This window comes from Halichoerus grypus, chromosome 1 (genome assembly GCF_964656455.1).
Source record: "Halichoerus grypus chromosome 1, mHalGry1.hap1.1, whole genome shotgun sequence".
Lineage (NCBI taxonomy): Eukaryota > Metazoa > Chordata > Mammalia > Carnivora > Phocidae > Halichoerus > Halichoerus grypus.
In genome coordinates, this window is record NC_135712.1 from 124,491,939 (window position 1) to 124,518,511 (window position 26,573).

Genomic DNA, 26,573 nt, shown 5'->3' on the forward strand with positions numbered 1-26,573 from the left:
AATCAAGCAGAAGGATGGAAATAAAGAATCAGCATGGAAATTAATATTCATATCTTATATGAAACAATAGGAGAAAATCAACAAAACCAAAAGTGGTTCTTTAAAAAGATCCACCAAACTGACAAACCTTTAGCTATGCTGATCAACAACAACAAAAAACAGAGAGAGAGAAAAAACGCAAATAATTAAAATCAGGAATGAGAAGACATCATTACTGACCTTACAGAAACAAAAGGGATTATAAGGGAATCCTAAAAACAATTGTACATCAACAAATTGGATAACTCAGGTGAAATGGACAAATTCCGAACAAGACACAAATTACTGTGACTGACTCAAGAAGAAATAACAAATCTGAATAGGCCTATAACAAGTAAAGAGATCAAATTGGTTATCTAAAATTTTCCTGTAAAGATAAGTGGCCCAGGCTCAGAGGCATTCACTGATAAATTCTACCAAACACTCAATAAAGGGTTAATACCAATTCTTCACAAAACTTCAGGAAAATTAGAAGAGGAAATACTTCTTAATCCATTCTATGAGGCCAGTATTGCCCTGATATCAAAACTAAAGATGTCACAAGAAAAATAAATCTTACAGAACAATATTCTTTGTAACATTAGGTGCAAAAATCCTCAACAAAATACTAGCAAACCCAAACCCACAACATATAAAAAGAATTATGTGCCGTGAGCAAATGTTATTTGTCCAGAGAATGCAAAGTTGGTTTAATCTTCAAAAATCAATTGATTTTTAACAGCATGTTAATGGACTAAAGGACAGAAAACATAAGATCATTTCAATAAATGCAGAAAAAATATTTAACAAAAATCAATATCCTTTTATGATAAAAACACTCAACAAACTAGGAACACAAGGGAACATCTCAATCTGGTAAAGGACATCTATGAAAAATCCATAGCTAGCAGTATACCAAGTGGTGAAAAACTGAACACTTTCCCCCTAAGACTAGGAACAATATAAGGATATCTAGTCTCTCCACTTCTATTTAATGTGTACTGGAGGTTTTAGTCAGGGCAGTGGGGTAAGCGAAAGAAATAAAAGGCATCACAACTGGAAAGGAAAAGTAAAACTCTATTTTCAGATGACAATCTTATTTATAGAAATGCTAAGGAATCTACTTAAACACTATTAGAACTAATAAATGTATTTTTATACGCTAGCGATTCAAATTCAGTTGTTCGAGTTGAACAATTAAATTAAGTAACTAAAATTAGAATTAGGAAAACAACTCCATTTACAATAGCCTCAAAAATAATAAGTACTTAGGTATAAATTTAACAAAAGAAATGCAAGACTTGTTGAGAGAAATAAAGGAAGATATAAATAAATGGAAAGGCACACCATGTTTAATGTTGGGACAATCAACACTGTTAAGATGACAATACTCCCCAAATTAATCTCCAGATTCAATACAATCCTTATCAAAATCCCAGCTTCCAGGTTTTTCTTTTTTTTCAGAAATTGAAAAGCTAATCCTAAAACTCATGTAGAAATTGAAGAGATCCAGAATAGTCCAAACAATTTTGAAAACAAAGAACAAAGGTGGAAGATTCCCTTTTCCCAATTTCAAAACTTGTGACAATGCTAGAGTAATCAATCAGCATAAGGACAGACATATAGATCAATGGAATCGAATTGAGAATTCAGAAATAAACTGATACATTTATAGTCAATTGATTTCTAACAAGGGTGCCAACTCCAATCGATGGGGGAAAGAATAGTCTCCTTAACAGATGGTGCTGGGACAACTGAAATGCAAGAGTGAAGTTGGACCCCTATCTCATTCCATAGACAGAAATTAATTCAAAATGGGTCACAGACTTAAATGTGTGAGCTAAAATTGTAAAACTCTTAAAATAACACATAAGAGTAAATCTTCATGACCTAAGATTTAGCAATAGATTCTTAGGAACAACACCAAAAGCATGAGTAACAAAAGAGAAAATAGATAAATTGGACTTCAGCCAAATTAAAAACTCCTGTGCTTGAAAGGACATTATCAAAAAGTAAAAAGACAACCCACAGAATGAGAGAAATATTTTCAAATCCTTTATCTGATATGAAACTTGTATCTATAGTAAATAATTCTTATAAATCATTAGTAAAAAAACAACCCAATTTAAACAGGGGCAAAGGATTTGAAGACATTGCTCCACAGAAGATATAGAATGGCCAACAGGTACATGAAGAGATGCTCAAAATCACTAGTCTTTAGGGAAATGTTAACTCAAAACTACGGTAAAATACCACGTCATACCCACTAGGAAGGTATAATAAGACAGACAATTTGTGTTTGTGAGGCATTGAAGAAATTAGAACTCTCACGCATTGCTGATGGGAATTTAAATGGTGCAGCCATTTGGGAAAACAGTTTGGCACTTCCTCAAAAGGTAAATGTGCAGTTACCATATGACCCAGCAGTTCTCCACTAGGTATATGGCCAAGAGAAATGAAAACATGCATCCACACAAAGACCTGTACACAAATGTTCATAGCAGCATTGGTCATAATAGCTAAAAAGTGGGAACAACCTAAATGTTTGTCAACTGATGAATGGGTACCCAAAAGATGGTACATCCATACAATGGAATATTATTTGGCAATAAAAAGGAATAAAGTACTGATATGCTAAAACATAACAAACCTTGAAAACATTATGCTAAGTGAAAGAAGCAAGACACAAAAGATCACATGTTGTATAATTCCATGTATACTAAATGTCCAGAATGAACAAATCCATAGACAGAAGGTAGATTAGTAGTTACTTATGGCTGGGGGATGGGTAGGAGGGGTGTGGAGATTGACAGTTAATAGGTATGGGGTTTTTTCCTTAAGGGGGACAAAAATTCTCTAAAATTAGAATGTGGTAATGGTTGCACAGCCCTGTGAATACACTAAAAAAAAACATTAAATTGTATACTTAAATAGATGAATCATGTGGTATGTGACGTATCTCAATAAAATTCTTTTTTAAAAATTTGACTGCACAGGTGCAAAAAAGCACTCTATCCTAGGAAAGCGCTTCTCATACTTTAATGTGCATGCAGTTCACCGGGGGATTTGTTAAGATGCAGATTCAGCTGCATAGGTCTGGGATGGAGCGGAAGACTTGGCATTTCTGCCTAAGCTGCCTCTACCACATCTAGAAGAGCAGGGCCCTGAGGTGATTAAACAGCTCTCTCCGGGTCAGACAGCTAGCAGACTCGGGAAGCCTGAGTTCCATTTCTGTGACAGCAGAGTTGCTGACTGGTGGTGAAGTGAACAGTGGATGAGGCCTGGCCTCTCCTCAAGTGTGAGAACAGCTCTCTATAACCATGACCTCAATGAGTTCACCCCAGGCACTGAGACTCTGGAGGCCAAAACTGAATTACCAGAAGTAGAGAGTCCATCCCAGGAAGGAAGGCCTGTCTCCAGTCAGATTCCAGTCTGATCTGACGGCCTCTGGAGCCCCAGGTTCAGATGTGGGAGCCACATTGAAGAGAAACCCGGGAAGTGATAGTTGGCCTAGAAGAAGGTAACCTGCGTGGTGAGAAGATTGGAAACCTTGTCACAAGAGGAACTAGTAAAATGCCTGGTGAGGTTTATAATCCAGAAGTAAAGATGCAGGCAAACGATGCTGGCTTTAAGTGAGGGCTAGCCTAGGAAAGAGGCGATGAAGGCTTTCTCTGTGACCCAGAGGGCAGAACAAAGATTTAAGAAGAAAGGTTGTAGGGAAGTCACGCCAATAAATAAAAAGGTGATATAATTTTAATAATTAAATCTTCCTAGATCATTCTGGGACTCAGAAACCAAACACAAATTGGCTTAAGCCAAACGAGAGGTTTGTTTTTCACGTAACACGAAAACCCAGAGATAGGTTTCAGGCATTGCATCTTTGCACACTGTCCTTCTCTATGCTAACTCCATCTCCAGGCATGTCCTCCTTTGGGGGTGCCAACGTGGTCACTAACAGCACCAGGCCTAGGTCCTATCAGTTTAACAACCAAAAGAGTGAATGTCTCTTGCCTGAGGGTTCCATCAGAACTCCCAGGGCTGACTTTTGCTGCACAGCCTGAGTCACATGCCCATGCTGGGTCACGTGACCAATCACTGTGGCCATAGTGGGAAACATGACAATTTACCAGGCTGGGATCACATGCCCGCCACTAAAGCTGAGAGGTGGGGTCTGTCCTGCCCAAACCACAAGAACTGAGACTGGAGGAGAGGTGACTCTTCAAAGAAAAAAAAAAAAAAACTGGCTGTTTGTTTTTTACTGAAGGGAAGATAGAAGTTTGTCAGGAACGCCAACAGATTTCCATAAACTGCAAATTAAAGAGCCTCCTTTGGGAAGGGAGGAGGGAGAGAGATCCCCATTTCCAGAGACATTCCAGCAGAGGCTGAATGATCACCAGCGCCCTACCCAGCAGGGAGCAGTGGATGGGAGTCAAATCCTACATGATCACTTCTAAGGACAGCGATTCTCCGCGGTCTTTCTCCTCACTCTTGGGCACTTGCTTCTGCCTCAAAATACCTTGCATCATAAAAAAGCTTCCTAACTCATATTGCATGGAATTTTTCAAGCCCTTTCAGAAACAGACACAGTTCCTTTTGTCTTCCCTCTTAAGCCACTTTTCGTGGCCTGGATGTACACTCACTCGCCGTGACTGGCCTTGGCCTTTTGTCTTTGCCATAATTAAAGACGCTCTCTCCAAGGACATGTGGAGTGAGGCTTCAGCGGAGCATTATCATCTCTTGTATGTTGTTCTTTGGCAATTCACCCCTTATTCAAGGTGAGGTGCTTTGTTTTGCAAGAAAATAAGATCATTCAAGCTAACTGAAGAAAGGAGTGTGTGTGCATGCATGTGTGTGTATGTGCGTGTGTGTGTGCGTGTATGTGTGTGTGTGTGTGTGTGTGTGCGCTCTTGCTCTGCCCCAGACAATAAGCCAACCCTGATCTAAAACTCAACCCTTCTCCAAGTATCTGTGGCCAGGAGAGGAGACACAGATTTGACAGCCCAGGCTGTTCTTCAGTAAGTCTGTGGGTAACACCTCTGGAACTTGGTGCTCACCTAATGCACACCCCAAATTTGTCAAGTGCATCCCTCCTCTTGCACCTGAGTGTTGCGGAGAAGATTTGGGTGTGCAGCCTCATGTTCTCCCTGTAAGTAACCAACCAACTGAAAGGGTGCAAACTGATCAGACCATCAGGCAACACAGAGTAAATGTCTTTCCAAATATGAGGGCAGAGGAGGCTGGGAGGCTGTTGCACATGGCTCTGAAGACAGTGCCAGGAGAGGGGTTCAGCTTAAGGAAAAGGAAGAAATTCATCAAAGCTCGGGGGTTTCTGCACCTCCAGCCTATGTGAGAGGGAGGCTCACACCTGTGTGTCCAGGCTCTATCCAGAGAAGGGGGCTGCCCGTGTGGCTGACTGGACCAATCCTAGGAAATCCCAGCCATGCACCAAAGGGATGGCACGTGAGTCCCCCAGTGCCCCTGCTCAGAGACTGACCCCCCCGCCAAACCTCGCATCTGCCCCCTGCAGGGTTTTCAGGGGATTCACCAGGGAAGGGGCCAGACTGAGAGGACTAAGGTACGAGGAAGAATCAGGCCACCTGCGACTCAGCCATCTGCTCCTTGCTGTGAATAAGGCTGAAAATACCTGCTAATGTAAGCATCTGAGGGCCCCCCAGCCCTAACTCGAAGACACCATTCTGGTGAAAATATGCAGCCAGAGAGACTAGAGGGAATTCTAGGGGATTAAAGGGATGCACTGGTTCCAGGCACTGCAAGAGAATTGGACACAGTAATTAATGGAATCTTATAAAACAAATTCAAATTGATCAGTCAGTAAATGAGAGTATTGCCACCCAGACTGAAACCGATTTAAAGGAACATAAATTGAGTCAATAATAAATGTGGAAGGAGACAGGAGTCGGGAGAAAGCAACAAGTGTAGCATTATTGGAGTTGATGTTATTTATTATAGGGGATTAATAGTAATAAAAAAAAAAGCTCCCATGACAAAGCCTTTGAAAAAACCTGCAATGTAAAACTTAGATCTATAAGTAAGATCTGGTTTTAGGAGCTTAATTGAAAATACTAAATGGGGAACAGCAATTTAATTAAATATAAAGATGATGATAAAACACTGGGTTGGATTTAGTCATGGGAAGAGAGATCTGGAACAAGGGCTCTGGTGTAATAAGAACGCTGGGAAACACAGACATTTTTCTAAAGAGGACATTCGCAAAGCATCGATTGAGAGCTGCCTGCAGGACCCCTTGAAGTGGCCAAGGCCCTTTGGGGTCTGTCTCCCACCTGGCCCCAGAGAGAAAAAACCCCTTCCCTGGCTGCACAGCCCTCCCCGCATCAACCCCGTCCCTGAAGGTGCGAAGTGCAGGCCCCGCCCCACGCCCCTCATGCACGGAGCAGGCGGTGCCAGGACCCCCCGGAAGCCAGAAGAGGAGGGAACCCCGGGAGCCGGGAGGAGCGCAGTTCACCCCCGGATTCACCGCTCTGATGAATAAGTGAGGAAACTCCGTAGTTAGCTTAACTCCAGAGCAGCTGACCTCCAAGCCTCGCGCCTAAGTGTTGGGAACATGCCCCTAACCCTCAACAGTGCCACCCCGCATGCCTCACCCACACCGTCTCTCACAAGAGGGGCGGCAGCTGGGCACAGGCTCCGTGTGGAGGGGAAGGACAGTGGTGTTCTGGCCACTGGACAAGGAGAATGCACACAGATTACAGGAAAGACCCATGAGCTAAGAAGAGGTGGGATGACTCTCACAGCAAGAGACACATGGCCCATGAAGGAGGGAGGCGGGACCTTCTCCTCCTAGGCCCTGAAGACTTGGGCCAGCATCAGCAAGTCAGGTAGGCTTCCCTAGATCTCCCGCCTCCCCCCAGCTGGGGTCGGGGCATCCTCCTCTGGGCTCCCATTGACGCTTTCTGCAGAAGCTTCTACCCAGGCACTCAGCCTGCTGTCTCATGGTCACCAGTTTATCGACCAAGTCTCCCAGCTGGACTGGGTCTTGTTCTTTGCGGGCTCCCCAACAGAACCAGGCACACTGTGGTTGATTGAATGATGGAGTGGCAGGGGCTCAGCTTGTTTGGAGGAGAACTAGTCTTCAGAGCCCGAGACTGGTAGTGACAGCTAGCTGAGCCCGTAGCCATCCAGCTGTGTAGCTGGCCAGGGAGAGCCCGCTACCGCCTCAGCTGCCTACCTATGGTGGGGGTGGATGTGAGGGGGTGACAGAGGACTATCAACAGATGCCTGTGCCAACTCTTCAAAAACAGCCTGACTTGGTCATCTCTCCATGCTGCTGGCCCCCAAAGAGGTGGCCCCTTTCTGAGCACTGGGAGCAAGCCAGAGACGGGGCTGGGGTCTGTGCTCTTGGCTGTGGGGAGGGAGGAGGTGCATTCAGAGGGCATCCAGTGACACAAGATGGGACATGAGTCGGTATATGTTGAAGCCGAGTAGTAGGGACATGAGGGCTTATTATACACCTCTCTACTTTTGTGTATGTTTGCGTTTTTCCATAATAACATCATTTTAATAAAATAAAATTTAAAATTTAAAAAGACAGTAACTGCAAATGATTTTCCCTAATGGTCTTACTCTCTCTCCACTTCCCCTAATACAGTGGTTCTCAAACTCTGTGACCCAGACCAGCAGTATTGGAATCACCTAGGAACTTCCGAGAAATGCAAATTCACAAGCTCTCCGGGACCTACTGAATCAGAGACTCTGGGGTGGGACAGAGCAAGCTGTGCTTCACAAGTCACCTAGATGATCCCGCTGCATATACGTATACGTTGAGAGAGAACTACTGGTCTAATGTATTTTCTTTAAACCTTCAAACTCGTGACTTCCATGGATTGGAGATATTTCAAATTGTCGCAAGTCCCCTCCCCACTGCCTTGGGGAGAATATGTTCTCCCCACAGCTGACATCCCAGTCTCACCTACAGCCCGGCTGGGACACTCAGCATCCCTTATGCCGAGGACGTGAAGAGGCCGTGATTCAGTATTCAGTGGGTCCGGGCCCTGGCAGTCATGAGCACTCACTCTGCACAGGAAAGGTCCTGAGCTCTCACGTGTTATCTCATTTGATAATCTCAACACCAGATACTGTGAGTACATTCATCATACAGATGAGGAAGCCAGGCTTAGATGCACAGTGAAGTAGCTCACCAAGTTCACCAAGTGAGCAAGTATCAAAGCCGGGATTCCAGAGCGTGAAGCCCTGACCACGAGACACCCCCACCTTACATTTGTGTCCCTTGTCTGGCTCTGATTGACATCTCACTCCCAGGACCAAACCTGCACCTGGCTTGGACCCCTGTGCCTAACTCCATGAGTTAAGTATATATCCAGGCCCTGGGGGCTGGGACTATAATTTATTCATGCCAACATCACTCACCTTGTCAGTTAGGAAGCTTCCAGGTGCAAGGAATAAATTAATGGACCTAGACAACAGGGAGAAGCTATCACCTCATCTAACAAGGGGCTCCCAGGTAGGGTGGCTGTGACAGATTAATGCAGTGGTTCCATGGTGCCCTGAAGGACACAGGTCCTCCCCTTCTTTCCTCCCTGCCATCTCAGCTTGTACCTCTCTCCTCAAAGATCGGCCCCCATCCCCCTGTGGTCACAAGATGGCAGCTGACATCATGATCAGACAGGAAGAAGAAGGGCTATTTCTTCCAGACATCTCCTAATTCAGGGTGAGGGGCCCTTTCCCAGCCGACCTCCCCTCATGTCACACTGGCTGGAAGTGGTGACATGCCCATCCCTGAACCAATTGCTGCCGAGGGGAAACGAGAAGGACTTGATGAGATTAGCCAACTCAGACTGACCCCTGAGCTCCCTGGTAGAGGTGTGGACGATCCAATGCAACTGGGACTTGGCCAAAAGGGAAGAGGAAGGAATGGCTGTTCTGGATCCTTCCCCAGGACCCCATGTAGGACTGTGGGATAGGAAATACTGTCCTAGTGTACAGCCCCAGAGAGTGAAAAGCAAATGTTGTTGAGTCATGTAATCATGACGTTTCAGAACACTGGGGCAAAAGTTTCCAGAGAGAAACAAATAAAAGTCACCTACAAAGGATCAGGAACAAGAATGGCATCGGACCTCCAGCCAGAAACTTCTCAGAATGAGTTAGAAGACAGCACCGCAGGGCCTTCGAAGGGGTGAGGAAAAATGATGTCAAATAGTCATGTTACAAATCAGTCAATTATAAATAGTCAAATTATTAATCAGTACCAATAAAGACATTTTAAGACATTCAACAAACATTCAAGGTCTCAGAATCATGCACCTTTCTTGGGGAGCCACCAGAGATCGTGACTCGCCAAACAAGGGAAAACACTAAGGAAGAGGAGGAAATCAGACCCGGGACACAGGTGAATTCCTGAGATTGCATGAAGGAAGGCCGTCGGATGACAGCCGCGGGTGTGCAGAAGGCCTGGAGAGAAACCGGCAGGCATGGAAGAGTCGGGTAGATGTCCCCAAGAGGACGTGCACCTGGCACTTCCCGGCTGTGTTGGGAAGAGAATGGGGAGATTTAGTGATAGAGACAGGAAGTTAAAGCCAATAAAAAATGAGGCAATTATCACCTTTCCCCACCCTCCCAGAAAACAATAAATAATACATTGTTAAAGAATGGAAATGTAATCACGGAACAATAGGCTGCTTAATTGTGAATTATACTTATAGTCGTACTATAGTAAACCCTGGATACTTATTTAATCAAATCTTGTGATCTAAGCAGATTGAGAGAAGGGAGGGGTAGAAATGTGTGTGTGTGTGTAAAGGGACTAATCCTAATCTTGAAATAACGAATCCGTAGATAATGTTGAAGCTGGAAAATCAAGAAACTGAAGTACAATTGTGTCTTTTTGAGAGAGGTGAACAGAAGGGGCCAGTGCAAGGGCTCTCTTGAGAACAGCACGTCAGGGTGGAAGAAGCGAGGGAGGTCCACCATCGGCCAACCTGTGCTATTTGAATTATTCAGCTATGTTCCTGTTATTTTATTTTATTTTATTTTATTGTTACTTTATTTTGTTTTATTTAACTTTACTTTATTTGACAGAGAGAGAGAGAACACAAGCAGGGGGAGTGGCAGAGGGAGAAGCAGGCTTCCTGCTGAGCAGGGAGCCCGATGCGGGGCTCGATCCCGGGAACCCGGGATCATGACCTGAGCTGAAGGCAGACACTGATGGGGGCCCCCATCGCCTGCCTGCAGAATCTTCATTTGGAACAGCTGATGCCACTGAAGCTTTTGAAAACTCCCCGGGAGAAACCAAGCCACCGCTTCCGGGGGGGCCTCCCACCTCCAGTGTGACCCGTTTCCCCGAGACCCACAGTGGCAGGCGCATCGTGCAAGGTTTGAGGAGCTGTGAGCCCATCCCGGGGGGCTCCAAACAGCCTGGGGTCTCGGGGCCGGTGCGGGGCTACAGCACGTCGGCCGGGACCAGGCCCCGGCCAGGCAGAGACTGAGCACGGGTGCCTCCAGCCCGGCCAGCCCCAGAACTCCTCACCCCACGCACCACGCTTGTTTCCTCCTCTGGCTGCTTCTGCCAACCCGCCTTCCCACTCAGGGTCCCAGTGAAGCCAGTGCCGTGGGTGGAGTGAAACTGAATCCTGACCGAAAAGACCCCGTGTTCCAATCCATGCCCATGCCCAACCTGCTGTATCTGGGCTTTCTTTCTCTGCCATCAACCACAGTCCGGGGGTACCAGGAACGGGCTGAACACTTTGCCCTTCTTACTCAAGGAGGCTGAATGACCCGCCCCCGTCCACACGGGTAGTAACTGCCGGCTCAGCTCTATTGGCTCCAAAATCTGAATTCTTCCCTTTTCTTCCAGACTGTCTCTGGAAGTGGGCAGGGGTACATTTTATTCCCAGGAGGAATGCAAAGTTTCCCGGGGAGAATATTTATAAACATTACTATATATACTCCACAGTGTTCATTTGTTGATTCAAGAATAGTTTATGCAAGGTCCGATGCTGAGTGCAGTCCCTAGACTCAAAGAGGGCACAGTCCAGCGCGGGAGGAAGACACTAGAACAAATCAGCACGGCTCTGTGATAAGCTGATCTCCAGGAGTCCTCAGCCACCTCTCCTGTGCTGTGGACGTGTCTGCTGACTGGCCACTTAGCACAGGCACTCCGCTCCCCTTCATTCCCTCTTGTCCAGGGCCACGGTGCGGCCACCACAGCAAGAAAGCTCTGGAGTCCTGAAGCCCCCAGAATGGGGCTATAGCGTCCGGAGCCTGAGGGCTGAGGCCACAAGGACTTCTGTGCCTGAAGGGAAGCTCTGTCACCGGGGGCCATAGCGAGGCTGCTCCTGCACCCAATGTCGTTCAAGGTCTCCGCTGAAGAGTCTCCTTTCATCTGAACCTGGAGTTTTACATGTGTCCATAGGACACTGAGCTGGGGACAAATCCAAGTGACAGCCCCTCTAAAGACAAAGGTTTTGCTCCTCAGCCTAACTCCTGCCTGCCCAAGAAGCTCCTCAGTCCCTCTTAAAAACAGTCCATTCCCTCCTCAACAAATCTTCCAGACATGCACCGACATGGCTGAGGGCCAATGGTGGGCTGACGCCCCAGGACACACACACGTCGCACACGCTCATGCACATGCATGGCTGTCCCTCTGCCCACCCTGACCCATCCTGCCTGGTCATCCTTCCACAGTCAAGGCCCAACACTCTTAGACCTTATCATTTGGGGTCAGAAGGCTGTGGAAGGACACATGTCCTCCCCACATCTCAGGACAGTGCCCCGAAATCCAAAAGCTACAAATCTCTAGTAACTGATGGCTATGGAATAGAACATAAAACCTGATAGTCTGAGAATAAGATGTATAAAATGGGAGATACTGCCAGAACCATGTTTGTATTGTGATGGGGTTAAAGGCACACACTTTGCAAGCAGCCAGACACTGCAGAACAAGGAAAATGTGAGGGCCATGCCAAGCCTGGAGGGCCGTCACTGACGGGGCTCTCAACGACCACTTCAGTCACTCTGAGCCTCTAAGTTTCCAGCCTTCTTGATCGTTCCCTCAATGTCCCATCAAGATAATGAAAATCCTCCCTATTCCCTCGGGGCCCCAGCCTCTGCTAGGCAAAGCTTTATTGTGGGAAATCCCTAACCAATCAGACAAATTAATCTCTGATAAAAGATTAATGTAAGGATGGCAAATGGATTTCATTTCTGCTGCCAACCGTGATTGATTGGGAGGGCTACCTGGAGTGCTCATTTGCGGACTGTGGCCAGAGCTTAGCGCAGCACGCAAGAGTGCCGGGATCGATTCAGGATGTCTGCCCCGAGCCCTCCAGGGACAATGCCATCACAGGGGCTGCTTGGCTGCCATCCTAGGGTTAGTGGCTGCCCTGGGTTAACCTGTCCCTCCCTCTCTGGCATGGCCGTTGGGGGAAAGAAGTCTTATTCCAGGTAGTAAAAGACCTTGAGCCCATGAGGAGGTATGTGGAGTAAGGAGGACCCTACCAGCCCTCTTGGGACGGCCCTTTCCATGCTCCGGGAAAACCCGACCTCAACCAGCAGTATCTTAGAGGGTCCTCAGCCCAGGGTGAGAGAAGGGCTAAGTGGCCATTGATTCCAGTTAACCTCAATGAACATCATTAACTTGCCTCCTCCAGGGTAGTGACAGCCATCCACGTGTGGCTAATGCAAATTGCCCGTCGGTGGTTCGGCCCAGGTACAGGTGAGCAACCACCACCTGCTCTGGGGCTCAGGTCCCAGGAAGGACGTTTGGAATCTGGGAGGGCACTTACCAATGTGAAGAGAATGTGGATCAATCCCGTGAATAAGCCCTGGGTACACTGAGGTCTCACAGTGGGATTCCAGGAGGGTTTTTTTGTTTCATTTTGTTGCTTTTCCAGGGCTGCTTATGCACCTGCTAAAGTATTAAATATAAAGGGCTCTGAAAAGCTAGGCAGAGCCTGGGGACATTGTGTGGACCCTGTAATTCCTGGAGCCTGGGTATGAGGTCTAAGAAGTTAGAGGAGAACAAAGCCCATTCTGTCTGCTTCTGTGGGCCTGGTAGACCCTGGGCTATCTCCCTCCAAAAACAGCTTACAAACTTCTGCCAGGCCCCACCTCTCCAGCAAGCCATGGCCCTTCCATTCTGGGATCCACACACTATTTGCAGAAGTTTCCAGCCCATGGACAAGTCCCAGCTTGCCCAGTTGGTCCAAATAAAGCACATAGAGACCATGATGGCAGATTGGCTCATCGGAGAGGTGTGCTAGGAATAGACTCCTGCAAATAGCAGGCGTGAGCTAGCCCTGTCTCCAGAGGAGAGAGACCTGTGGTATAAGCATCTTCCTGTGGCAGGCTGGGGGTTGGAATGACTCTTAATCATGGTGATTTCTGGATTCAGTTGGAACGCCCTTCTAAGATGGGCTTCCATCATTTTCTCTATTTGTCTTTTCTGTTCTTTACCTAGTTCTGTCTTCTTTTCTTCCTTCCCTCCTGCTTTCATTCTCTCCGTGTACAAGTGTAGGTGTCTACTGGATGTCAGGAGCGGCCCTGGGTGCTGGGGACACAGAGATGAACAAGGCCCAATCCCTCTTCCATGAGCTCTCAGCTGGAAATGGAGATCATAAACCTACATGCACACAAGTACACGGCAGTAGAGAGCACAGGGAAAGGGGCACCGAAGCCTGCTACAGAGAATTTGGCGTTTGAGCTGGAATTTGAGGGATTAATTGATGTTTGTTAAGTGGGAAATCAGGTAAGGACATTTCGGGCAGACACTGTAATGGGTAAAAGCACCGAGGCTCGAGAGAATATGCAGTGTGTGGGAAAGTGTAAGTCTGGGTGGTGAGACTGAATAAGTTAGTAGAGGGCATGGAGAACCACGTGTGCTGAGACAGGATTTTCTCCTGAGGCCAATGGGAAAGTTCAATCAAAGCAGGAAGCAGCCCTAATGAATTGACCTGAGAGAGACTTCTGCATTCAGGCAGGCTAGGGAAGGTTGCTGCAGGCCAATGTTCCTGCTGCAATGACTAGGGAAAAAAGGAAAAATTGGAAAAAATTAAAGTTCTTTTATTAAATCTTTTTTTTTTTTTTTAGGATCTAAGAGTACGATGGAGGCAATGAAGTCTAGGGAAGGAAAAGCCTTTCCTAGGTGAGCTGATGAATGTTGGCTCTCTTCTTCCTTGGAGACTCTTGCCAGTTCAGGGCACAGGCTGGTGATGGCACTTGGCCCAGCCAGGGGAATCTTACCAAGGAAAGAGGAACAAGGAAAGTCTTCAAGGTCGTCCGGGCTGGCTGCTGGACTGGAAATAAGAGGAGCCCGCAGGCAAACCTGGTTTTGACCTAGGACAACACTAGAGGCTGGGCACCAGGACTGGAAAAAGGAATGAAGTCTCTCCCCCCTCCCCCACAATCAGAGGGAGGGGGGCTGTGACAAACATGCCAGTGTCTTTTAGGATACTTGCCAGATTTTGAACACACCCAGAGTGGAAAGATAAAGATCTAAGCTCAAAATATCAGTGGTGCTAACTGTGTTAGCTTAGCTAAATTGGAAGTGCCTTTCCCAGAATTCTTTTCCTTGTTTGGTACCAGATTATGGGTGGTCACAAGATAAATTTGAGATTTGGGAAGTGGATTGAGACAACAGTACTCTGCTGATCTATAGCAACTTCTGGCCCACCACTAAACACAGATGCAGCAGGTTTCCATAGACTCCCCTACCAGCTCCCACAACTGCATAAGGTCTAATCCATATAATCATTATTCCATGTCATTCTTATTGGCTCTGCTGCTCTGATCAAACTCTAACTGATACACCAGAGGTTAGCAAACTTCTTATGTAAACATTTTATTTAATAATAATTATTATTATTACTTATTAGATATAATATATATTTATTTTATTATTTATTTACTTACTTACTTTAGAGAAGGGGTGAAGGGCAGAGGGAGAGGGAGAGAGAGAACACCAACAGACTCCCCACTGAGCGCAGAGCCCAATATGGGCCTCGATCCTATGACCCTGAGTTCATGACCTGAGCCAAAATCAAGAGTCAGATACCTAACCAACTGAGCCACCCAGATGCCCCAATATATATTTATTTTATAGTAAATATTTATATACATGCCTTGCAGACCAAGAGGCAAAAGTGAGGCTATTATAAAGGTATTTACATAAAAAGAGAAAACAGATTTTCACAAATTTTTTGACTAAATTCAAATTGCAATAAAAATGATAGAAGATGAATTTTTTTGTAATACAGGTCTACTTATAAGAAGAACCGAATTCTTTTGGATAAGATAGAATTTCACTTAGTAGGGATTCAGACTTAATGCTCCCCATCACCAAACAGATTGCAAATTTTCATCTGTAAAAACGATTCTTGTTTGTGGGCCATACAAAACCAGGCAGAGGACATGATGTGACCTGAGCCATTAGTTTGCTGGCCCAGTGATACATCCTTTAAAGAGGAAGGAACTTTCATGGCTGAGAAGAGAGTGCCAGCAGGTTGTAAATCAAAACTTCAGAAAGATTTCACTCAAGGAACAAGGACAAACTACAGATTAGCTGAGTCTTACTAAAACTGCAATCCATTTCCAACCCAGCTCAATCTCTGGTAGGACTGAGGTGTTAGTCTTCTTACCCTACCTACCTAACAAAGAAGGAATCCTTGCTGGTTGAGAATATCACCCAAAGCCTCTATGATTCTATTATACACGATGACCAATGTGTAATAAAAAATTACTAGATATGCAAAGAGACAAGAAGATGTGATTGATGATAAGGAGGGAAAAACGAATAATAGAAATAAGTTAGAACATTTTAAAATAGCTATGATTAATATGTTAAAGAAAGTGGGCACAGTTGAACAGAGGATTAGTGAACCTAGAGACAAGGCAATAGAAAATATCTAAAGTAAAGCACAGAAAGATTTATCTGAGAGAAAGATCATTCTGGCTACAGGGTATAGGATGGATTGCTGGGGACAAAAATTGAAGTCAAAATACCTTGAGGGGATGAGTAGAGATTTGCTTTCTCAGGTCATCTAAAAGCAGCCAGGATGAGGAACAAACAGCACCCAAATCCTTCTTCTCTCCCTCCTTAAGGAAAAAGGACCTTATTCAGCCCCTCCCCCATCCCATAGCCTTATTCAACTGAAAGCAACTAAAATCAGAGGTCTCTTGGAGAAGCATCCCCATCTTAGGGTCAAACAAGGTCTCTTCATTTCCTTCTGATAATGGTATTTCTAGCTTGGCTGAGACTGAAGGAAGAGAAGATTCTCCAGATTCCTGGCGCTTCCCTGAGCAGGGAGGGAGACATTTCAGGCTCCAACCCAGCCTGCTGACTATCTGCTCTCTTACTGATTCCCAGAATGTTAGCAGAGATTCTGCACCACCAACAACCCTCTTGGGAAACCAGAAGCTTCTAGCTGATCAGAAGTTGTAAAGTGCAGCCCATCCAGGTCCTGGCAGAAAACCACTCCACATTAAAACCAAAGAGTGAGCTGGGGGTAGAGGTGGGGGAGTGGGCAGGAAAATTACCTTCAGAGGGAAAGCTCTATGTGATGCTCATTCGTTCAGCAATGTGAAACCTCTACTATGTGCCAGGTGTGGGTCTAGGCCTGGGAACACAGCAGGAAACAAGACAGGCAAGGCTACTTGCATTCTAATATATCTCAGGCAGGTTAATAAGTTTGTATAGTAAATAAACACACAAGCAAGAAAATACCAGTTTTTGGAACGTGTTATGATGAAATTAAAACGGTATGATATAATCTAAAGTAGTAAATTGGGTGGCCAGGGAAGGCTTCTCTGGGTTGGTGACATTGACTAAGATTTGAATGATAAGAAGGAGAAACCTGGATTAGGAGCATTTCAGACTCCCCTGCCCCGCAAAAAAAAAAAAAAAAAAAAAAAATTAAAAAGAGCATTTCAAGCAGAGGAGCTAGGGCAAATATCCCGAAGGCTGCTGTAGCTGGAGGGCAGTGGGTGCTGGGGAGAGGGATAAAGAGTCAGGTGGGAAAGGTGGGAGGAAGCCAGTTCTGTAAGTTCCCAATCATCTTGACACAAAGCTTGATTTTGTGTGCAACAGAGAGTCATCAGGGATCTAAACTACATAGAAGAGTCCTCTGTGTTATTTCCTACCACCCTTTGGCTTGATTTCATGGCTCTGATTCTCTGGCTATTTATGAATCTCCCCCACCCCCCCAAATTCCTCTACCCCTCAGCCTTTGCCAAAAGGCTCAGGCTAAAATTCTTGGAGTCATCCCTTGACTCTATTTCCTTGAAACCCTAAGAAAATTTTGTGGGGTTTACCTTTGATGTATGTCCAGTACCCAACGCTTCTCACCAACCCCTCTGCTGCCACCCCCACCTAAGCCACTGTCATCCCACACCTGGGTGATTAAAACTGGCTTTTTCTCCTCTTGCCCCTACAATCTATTTGCCACACAGAGAGAGCCTCTTGAATTGCCAAGCAGACCAGTTTACAACACTCCCATGCTCAGAGAGCCCCCTTGGTTCCCATCTTACTGGGGGCAGAAATCCGAAGTCCTTACAAGCATTTACAAGGTCTCTATGGTATCCCCTCTTCATGACTTCTCTCCCCTCACCACCTCCCACTGCCCTTCGCTCATGCCATCCCTGGGACCCTGGCCTCCCTGCCACTATAATGCTTCTGCTCCGGGGCCTTTGCGGTTCCCTCTGTCCTGAACACTCTTTCTCCAGATAGCCCACAATGTATCCCCTTCCTCCAGCACATCTAGGCTCAAAAGCCACCTGTCAGCAGAGCCCTGCCTGTCTACACTGTTGCATCATGCAAACTGTCCCTATCCTGGCAGTCTGTATCCTCCTTACCCAGCTTTACCGCTCATTTTTTTCTGCAGGTCTCACCACCTTCTAAAACTCTACAATTTGCCCTGGTTGCTCCTTCTCTGTCTACCCTTTCCTTCTTTATCCTCATTGTTACAGCCTGCCGTGTCTCCCATCTGGTCCCTCCTGTACTCTTCATACGCACTCTCTCTGGGTTATCCAGTCTTGGCCCATGACTTCAAGGATAATCTCTATGCTGAGACATTCGAATTTATTGTGGTAATTGACTATTATCTGGCCTGTCCCCCAGTGTGGATGAATGTCCGTGAGGGTGGGCAACATGTCTATTTTGTTCTCTTTATGCCAAACCCCTGAAGAGGTGTTTAGCATATAGTCAATGCTCAATCAGTACTTTTGAATGAACATTGTTGAATGTATTGATAATTTTAACATTTTTATTCTATGCCCTAGATCAGCATAGGTCATGACAATGTTATACATGACAACATTTATATCTATAGTATGTCCCTTGATCATTCAAGAAAGAATTTTTTGAGGAGCACATGGGTGGCTCAGTTGGTTTCAGCTCAGGTCGTGATCTCAGGGTCGTGAGATCAAGCCTTATGTCGAGCTCCACACTGGGTGTGGAGCCTGCCTAAGATTCTTTCTCTCTCTCTCTCCCTCTGCTCTTCCCCTCGCTTGTGCTTTCATCTCTCAAATAAATAAATAAATCTCTCAAAAAAAAAAAAAAAGAAAGCAAAGACTTTTTGAGAAGAAAAAAGTTTGAGCAGTGTATGCTGAACACAACGGTACTACCTTGACTTCCAAGTTGAACATGATGGATTGACTACATGTGTCCTCCCCAAATCCCAACAAAATGACGAAGACGAGGTAAAAGCAGAATGAACCCATAAAGACATAAAGAATAAGAGGGAGATGACAGTGGACAAGACATATGAACAAGGTGCAATATGGAAAGCAGATGGACAAGGATGGCCACGTTGTCAGACTGACCTGACCAAGGGAGAACCATGCTTGTCTGAAGGGAGGGGAGCCAGGAAGGAAGCTGGTTCCTGCCTCAGCATCTAGAACTGGAAGTAGGGAGACGGCTCTGAAGACTGTCACAAGCGGGGCTGAACACAAGAGAATGGGTTGAAGATCCACGAGAGAGACAGTGGGACTCCCACATACCTCCCACCCCGCCCAGACAGCAACTGCACATGGACAGCTGACTTCCTCCTACTTGTGATGTAGCTAAATTAGAAAGATGTTATCGCCACATATCTGCGTGATGGGGGCGGGGGATAAGAGAGGTAAGTCTTATTCCACATTTGGAATTCAGTAGAAAATAAGTAAAACGTACAAGTCAAATGTTAGCAGTGTCAGGATGGCAGCAGCTGCTGAGGGCTGCAAAAGCTCACCTCTGGGAAGCGTGACATGTGACCAAAGAGGGCTGGGACAGCAGTGTGCTCTTCTCCATTAGAAGCCTTATAGAACGAGTCATCTTTTAACACTGAGTCCGTATATTACTTTTGTAAAAATGGAAATTGCCTTTCTGGCTGCTGTGTGGAAAATAGATTGGGGGAAGGCAAGAATGGAACCAAGGGAACCCCATAAGTGGTCCAGGGGAGGGATGACAAGGACGGGGCTGGGGTGCTAGGAATGGAAGTAGAGAGAACTGGCTGCATTTGCTAAGCTCACAGCAGAGTCAACACGGCCTCCTGAAGGACTGAATATAGGTGTTAAAAAGTAAGAGGAATCAAGTGTGATTTCTAGGCATTTGGCTGGAGCCGCTTGGTGTAGTCAGGGTGGAGAGGAAACGAGTACCAAGGGCACAATATTCAAGGAGGCCCTTGCTGTCAGGGCCATGCAGGTATAGGTGGGCCCCTGAGGGTGAGGGCCTCCTGAACTGCTGTGCTCACCTCACTCTCGTCCCAGCCTTGACTTGGAAGGTTCTAATGCTATTTACTGAGATGGGCAAATGAGTGGCAAAGGCAAAGAAGTCACAAGGGAGGACAGAGAGTGAAAAAAGTTTTAGTTTGGACAAGTCGTGAGTTGTCAAGCAGTACAAATCCGCAGCTCAGGGGAGCAGTCATGTCGGAGATGGAAATTCGGATGTCTCAGCATAGAGATTATCCTTAAAGTCATGGGCCAAGACTGGATAACCCAGAGAGAGTGCGTATGAAGAGAACAGGAGGGACCAGATGGGAGACACGGCAGGCTGTAACAATGAGGATAAAGAAGGAAAGGGTAGACAGAGAAGGAGCAACCAGGGAGGTAGGAAGGAAGCCAGGAGAGGCTGGTGTTCCAAAGCCAGGAAGAAAGCCTTTGCAGAGGAGACCATCCTGAATGCTTCATTCCCCAACCCTTTACAGAGATTGTCCTGTGAAGAGGACAAAATGCTTGTGTCCTCTGTCTTACCCAAGGCCAGTCTCCATGTGTCCACCTGGGACTCCGGATAACTCCAGCTTCTCTCCACCTGTGGTGTTGCCTCACTATCAGTCCTGCTCCCTCCCAGCTTCCAGGTCACTGCCTTTCCCTGCAGTCTGGGGCCTATCCATTCCCCAGGACCTCACGCACCTCCTGTCTTGACCCTTGCTTTCTAAGGACGGGACTTGGGTCATTCATCCAACAACCGTTTATGAAGCACCTAATGTGCCAACAATGGTGCCAGGCACAGGGAGTAGGACAAGGTAGTTACCCCGAAGGACTCGCTGCCTGCCATGACACTCCTGCCCTGTGCCCCTTCAGCTAAAACTCCTCACTGCCCAAGTCTGTATTCTGGCTCCAAGCCCCCTGGCCAGACTTACAGGAAGGCCCAGTGAACCTCCATGGGGTGATAAGGAGCCCAAACATTTCCCCTTCCATGACGTGAGGGCTCATTGGAACGTAGAACCATCCACTTTGGAGGAAGGCATGCCCGGGATGAGCCGAAGTATGTGCCCATTCAGCCCAGATCCTAGTACAGTACCTGGCATGTGGTGGTGCATGGGATGGTGGATGAATGAATGAAGTGCCCACCCTGAGTTAAAATACAAATGATTTTTGGCAACAACAAAAACAAATACATAAGGAATCTTTTCATGGGAGACGATGAAGGTTGAGGGCGGGAGGGGTGTGCGAGGTCAATCTGCCTAAAGACAAGGTATGGACAAGGGAAACCCAGAGATCTGGCCCCATGGGGAGGCTGAGGCCACAAACCTGCTCCCTGTTGCATCTGCTCCCTGATGCCCAGGCTGGGTCCTGGAGCTAGCCCAGCACCCCATTCTCCAGAGCATGTGGCTTTAGCGGCAGTTTGGAGCTTGGAGCAGCCTCTCAACAATCTCGGCCTGACAGGCAGCAGCTGCAAACTCCCAGCAAGAGATTGCAAGTTTGCATTCCTGGGGCAGGAGGCGTATTGGCCTCTGGATCTCATCCCTATGGAAATTGGCCCTGGAGGTGGAGGGTGGGAGGGCAGCCCCAGCCTTTGCAGCCCCTCAACCCCCTTCACTTGGAAGCCAGAGAAGCTAGCAGATGGAAAGAAGCCATTTACCGATCCATGGCTCAGCTAAGGGACTGCTCAGCTCTTCAGCTAGCCTTGTAGAACTTTCCAGAGTCAACGAGTCAACTGTCCAGGCACCCCTAAGGTTATCCCAGCCTCGAGCTGCTTCAGGAATCTCTACACATGGCCCCATAGATATACAGCCTGCTGGTTTTAAAGCAAATTCTGTTCAGGGCTCCCTGCTGAAGGTAAGTTGGAAAGTGTGCCACCCAGGCCCTGCCACAGGGGGTCCGGCTGCAGCTTTGCATCATACCCCCGGTGCAGGACAGCCCGTGCCCACGGGCCTCTGCATCTGGACCACCTGCACAGCCGTGCTGTACACACAGCGTCTCTGTCTGAACCTGGGGACACGTCTGCGTCAGGCGACAACCTCCCCCCACCTCCCGCTCCGCGGCCCCGCCTGGCAGCTAGCTGGCACTTCTCTCCCAGCCCCATCAGCTTCATCTGTGGTGCTTTTCCCAATAGCCGAATAGTTTATTTCAAAGTGCTAATATTGATTAGAACAGGTCTGAGAAGCTTAATGCCATTGACGTGAAGGTGGGAACCTGCGGGCCTTACTGAAAGAACCAAACCCTAGCCCTGCGTGGAGGCTCATCAGACGGTCAGCAGTCTGTGTGTGTGTGATTAGAAGCAAGAACAAATTAAAGAACGTAAGGTGCTGGAAAATACACTTTGAAAGACTGTATCTTGTAGGAATGGTACTAATGTTTAGCCCCTCTCCTCTCCCCCACCCCTCCTTTTTTTAAGATTTATTTATTTATTTATTTATTTATTTATTTGAAGGGTGAGGAGAGGGAGAGGGAGAATCTTAAGCAGATTCCTCACTGAGCGGGGAGCCCAAGGTGGGGTTCGATCTCAAGACCCCGAGATCACGAGCTGAGCCAAAACCAAGAGTTGGACGCTTAACCAACTGCGCCACTCAGGTGCCTCCGAACCCCAGGCCCTTTTATAACAAGGCATTTTACCATTTGGCCTGTCTACACCCCACCTCTGTGAACGCTTCCAGGAAGGCGCACACCCACAGCCGGCAGCCTCTGTCTCAGCAGGCACCGTGGGCCTCACCACCCCACACACCCCGTAACGAGTTCCGTCCTGCAGTGTGAGGCAAAGCCTCCAGCCAACACTAGGCTTTTCTTTTCTTGCAAATCTTCCTATGTTAAGCCAAGATGCTACTCCATGGTGCTAGTTTTCACCTAATGGAGTCACCGTAAGAGTTCCCTCCCCTTCTCACAAGATGTCCCCTCAAATATTTCAAGGCAGCTAGCTGCTCTGTTCGCACCACCTCCTTTCAAAGTGAAAGGGTTCTCCTCTTCTCAATCATCCTTCAAGGGAGCAGACAGCCACATCAGACCAATCACTTGGCCCTGGACATGTTCTCTTGTGTCAAAGCCCCTTAAAGGTGGGCTGGTGCTTTGCAGTGGATATCAAGGCCCTTGACAATGCTCCTAGCTTTTATTTCCATAATCTGACTTCCAGAAATCCATCCTAAAGAAATGATCTACATATGTAACCAAGTGTTGCTCTTACAGCTCTTCCCTTGATGTGTCGGCCTTTATTATGGAGGAATATCTGGTAAGGTGGGCAAATCAATTGCCATGTCCACATATACAGCCATCAAACACCATCTTTGTGAGGAATATGGAGAAAAGCAATATGCATAGTTATGTACTCAGTATTACGCAGCTGCACACCCACATTGCACACTCACACATACGTATGCACACAGGTGCATGCCCAGACCCACACACAAAACAGGAAGGAACACCCTTAAATGTGAGCAGTGGGAATACATATCGGTGGCATTCTGGGTGATGATTCTTTTCTATTTTGTATTTCTCAAATATTCTACAATGAGCATAAACTGCTTCTCATTTGCAATTGGAAAAGTTACTGTTTAAAATGGAACTGGACACAGAGCCCTCATATTGTCTGACCGGCCCAGGGCGTTGGTCACTCTCCCTGTGCTGTGTCCTGGCCTCCCTTGTCCTGAAGCCTGAAAGGCACAGACCCGCCTGCAGCCAACTGCCCTGAGGTGTTTTGGAGGAGCTGCCCTTACCCAGTACCCCCTGCTGGTGACACCATGGGGCATGTTTTTGCTCTGGGCAGGTCTTGTCCCAGACAGAGAATGCACACGCAGCAGAAGACAGGAGGTCGTGATTCAAGAGTAAGTCATACTTGCGGAGTAAATAAAATACTGCCCACAGCAACAGGCCTGCCTTTCACATATTCCCCTTGGGGCCAGATTTTGCTAGGCCATTACCATACACGAAGGGTGGCCATGTGGGCCGATTTCACCTGTGTGGGAAGTCCCCGTGAATATGTAAAAGAACCCATCCAGGAGGTTGTCTCCTCCACATGGACACGGAGGACAGCAATGCCAGGAGGACAAGGGAGGGGTCCAGTGAAGTGGTGAAAAGCCCAGAAGCTCTTCCTGGCTGTGTGACCTGAGGCAAGTTACTTAACCTCTCTGAACCTCAGCTTCTCTTAGTATAAAATGGAGACCACAGTAGGACTGTATACCCTGGTGGCTGTGAGGATTCACTGAGTGCAGTTCTTCTAAGCACTTAAAGCAGAAACTATCAGCCATCAGTGTTCACAGGTTACATGTGGCAGACCAGGGAGAGGACCTTGGCTGTCTGACCCAGTGTCAACTGCTGAGGCCGTGGGGCCTATCACCTTCTTTCTTTCTCTGTCCTTTAATAAATGCCCTGTGTGTGGATGAACTGCAGAAGCAGAAGGGTGTGCACACTGAGCTCTGCGCTTTTCTCTGGGAGCAGTACAGAGGCCCTTCTTCCCCTCGGGGGCTCCACTGGGCCCTAATGTGGCACCTTTGCTGTGCAGTGCCTCCTGCCCAGCTTCCCCACCTGCCAGGACCCACATCCATCTGTTCACGAAGACCAGATGGGCCCCAGGCTCCTCCTGTGAGTTGAGTATCTGGTCCAAGGAAGCCAGAAAGGTCACTGCCATGTGTGGGCAAGCCCCCTCTCTCTGTAAACTCGCCTCTCAATAAATGATGAGTGTTGTCACATCTCACTCGAGAAGCCAGAACAATATATGCTCAAGCCTTTCCAATCAGGATTGTTCCCACAAGCCTTTGGCTTCTGTGGGGAACATTTGGTTTAAAAGGAAATGGAATTTCCCCTTCAATATTCTTCTTGGATGACAGGTCTGTGATTGGAATCAGGGCATGAAAAATCATGCCCCGGTGGTTATTTCCATTAGTGGCTTTTGACTTTGCAGGGACACCTGGAGCACAGAGCACCCAGCCTCTCCCACCTCCCACTTCCCACCCCCACAGCTCAGGCAGGTCATGGCTGTCTGACCTGGGGCTGTTTGTTATTTCAGAGCCCTGTGCTGTCTGGTCGGGAGCTTGGCGAACTCAACTTGGCAAGAACCTACTACCTGGTCTCTCCTCACATCATTGTCCCCCAAGCCCACACTCTGGTCCAGGCCTCTTCCTCTGCAGACGTGATGGAACTCCTGAAACTCACACATACACACACGTGCACACACACACACACACACAGTGAATGCTTGCTTCTCTGCCTGCAACAATCCCAGGGAAGGACTCATTGTCATATAAGACAGAAGAAATTGTTCATTGTCTAGGTTGCAGGATAGCAGAACCCAGTGAAGGAAATGGACATGGGGCCTGGAGACTCAGAAGAGGAGTAAGATGAGCCCACACTCAAGAATGAGTCCTCGAAGAAGGGTCAGTGAGAAATAGCGCTGTGGCAGCATCATAGCTGGCTTGTGCATCTGGCTCCTGTCGTAGCCTGGGAGCCCTGGAGGGTAGCCACACATCTCCATCCCTCACCCCCAGCACAGGTCCAGGCACAGACCAGTGCTCAGGAAATGTTTGTTGGTGATGGAAAGAGGAAGAAGCAAGAGGAGCAGGGTAGCTAGCTTCTGCTCGGAGATCCGAGTGCTGTTTTCCTTAACTTCAGGCAGGGTTTGGAGGACAACAATGTGTGTTTGCTGAGCAGGATGTAAGCCAAGAGGAGCGGGGTCCTCTGCGGCCAGATGAGGAGGAGCCTGGTCTGATGACTTGGAGCGGGAGGCACCAGCTACACGGTGCTCACACGCTGCTCCTGGACCGGGAGGCCCAGTGTGCAGATGCCGCATACCGCACAGGGTGACTGCACCTGCCTGCCATCAGCATGGAGCCCACGCCAACCCCCTGTCCTTCACAGAAAATGATGGCTATGCTCAGGAGCCAGAGGATTTGCCTCCTGGGGTGGGGGCCAGAGGCCAGAGGACCGATGGAAAAGGTTAGCGTCTGGGCCTAGGCGAGGAGTACCGCCCACATGCCCACAGTATGGCTGCCAACACTCCTCAGGATGCCATCGCCTTCCTCCAGCGCCCAGAGCCCTGAGCATCCCCCATTCCCCAGTACCTGTGCAGCCAGTGGCAGTCAGTGGGGGCTGCTTCTGACCCACCGCCAGGAGGGGGAGGACTGTGAACTCACCGCCGGTCCCCGGGAAATCAGGCCGTGTCCGTGCAGGCGAAGCAAAAGCACCCACAGATCGCTGCCCGAAGACAGCCCTCTCCCTGGCTCCCCTGTGCTCTGGTTCTCTCAGATCTTCAGAGAGGAGTCTGTGGGCAGTGACTGTGGGCAGAGAGGAAGAATCATTTCTCTGCAGAGGCTCTTGCCTCCTGGCAATGTCTGAGCCCCAAGTGCAGCTCTAAACCAGCCGGAAATGAACCCATTTCTTTCTGTTCCCTGACATTTTACATAAAGAGTCTTTCTAGCCAATAAAGAAAACAAACAACACCTGCATTGTTTAGGAACTGTGTTTGGCAACAGAAATCTGAAGACCAGTGACTTACACACAGGCACGTGAACCGAGGAAGCTGCTTCCCATCCTGCTGCAGCACCCAGGCAGCCTGGGTTTCTGTCTGTTTTGAGGCCTGATATCCTACTCTCTTGGGAGTCTGTGTAATAACCCCCACTTGCTTCCAATCAACTGGCTTTTAAAAAGTCAGGTGAGGTTGAGGGGGGTCCTGTCTCTTGCAACAGCTCCCATGTGAACCGCCTACTTCCCACAGCCTCCCATTCCTGACCCCAGTTGCAACCAAAATGCCAAAGGTTTGCCTGAAGCCGGCAGGCCTCATGGGGACAGGATTTATTGCTAAGGGAAACAAACACTAGGGGGATCCCCTAAGCAGTAAGGAAGATGGTGCCATCGCCCAGCTTTCTGAGCACCCGGGGTGACAA

The 26,573-nt window shown here is 47.6% G+C and overlaps 1 protein-coding gene across 1 annotated transcript in view; it reads right to left on the reverse strand.

Annotated features, from left to right (window-relative positions):
* Window positions 1-25,915, reverse strand: part of EPHB1 (EPH receptor B1) — a 504,178-nt gene extending 478,263 nt beyond the window's left edge. Inside the window, exon 1 of the mRNA XM_078071630.1 lies at window positions 25,824-25,915. The gene's annotated coding sequence lies outside the window, so the exon portion shown is untranslated. The remainder of the gene's footprint in view (window positions 1-25,823) is intronic.
* Window positions 25,916-26,573: the final 658 nt, after the last annotated feature.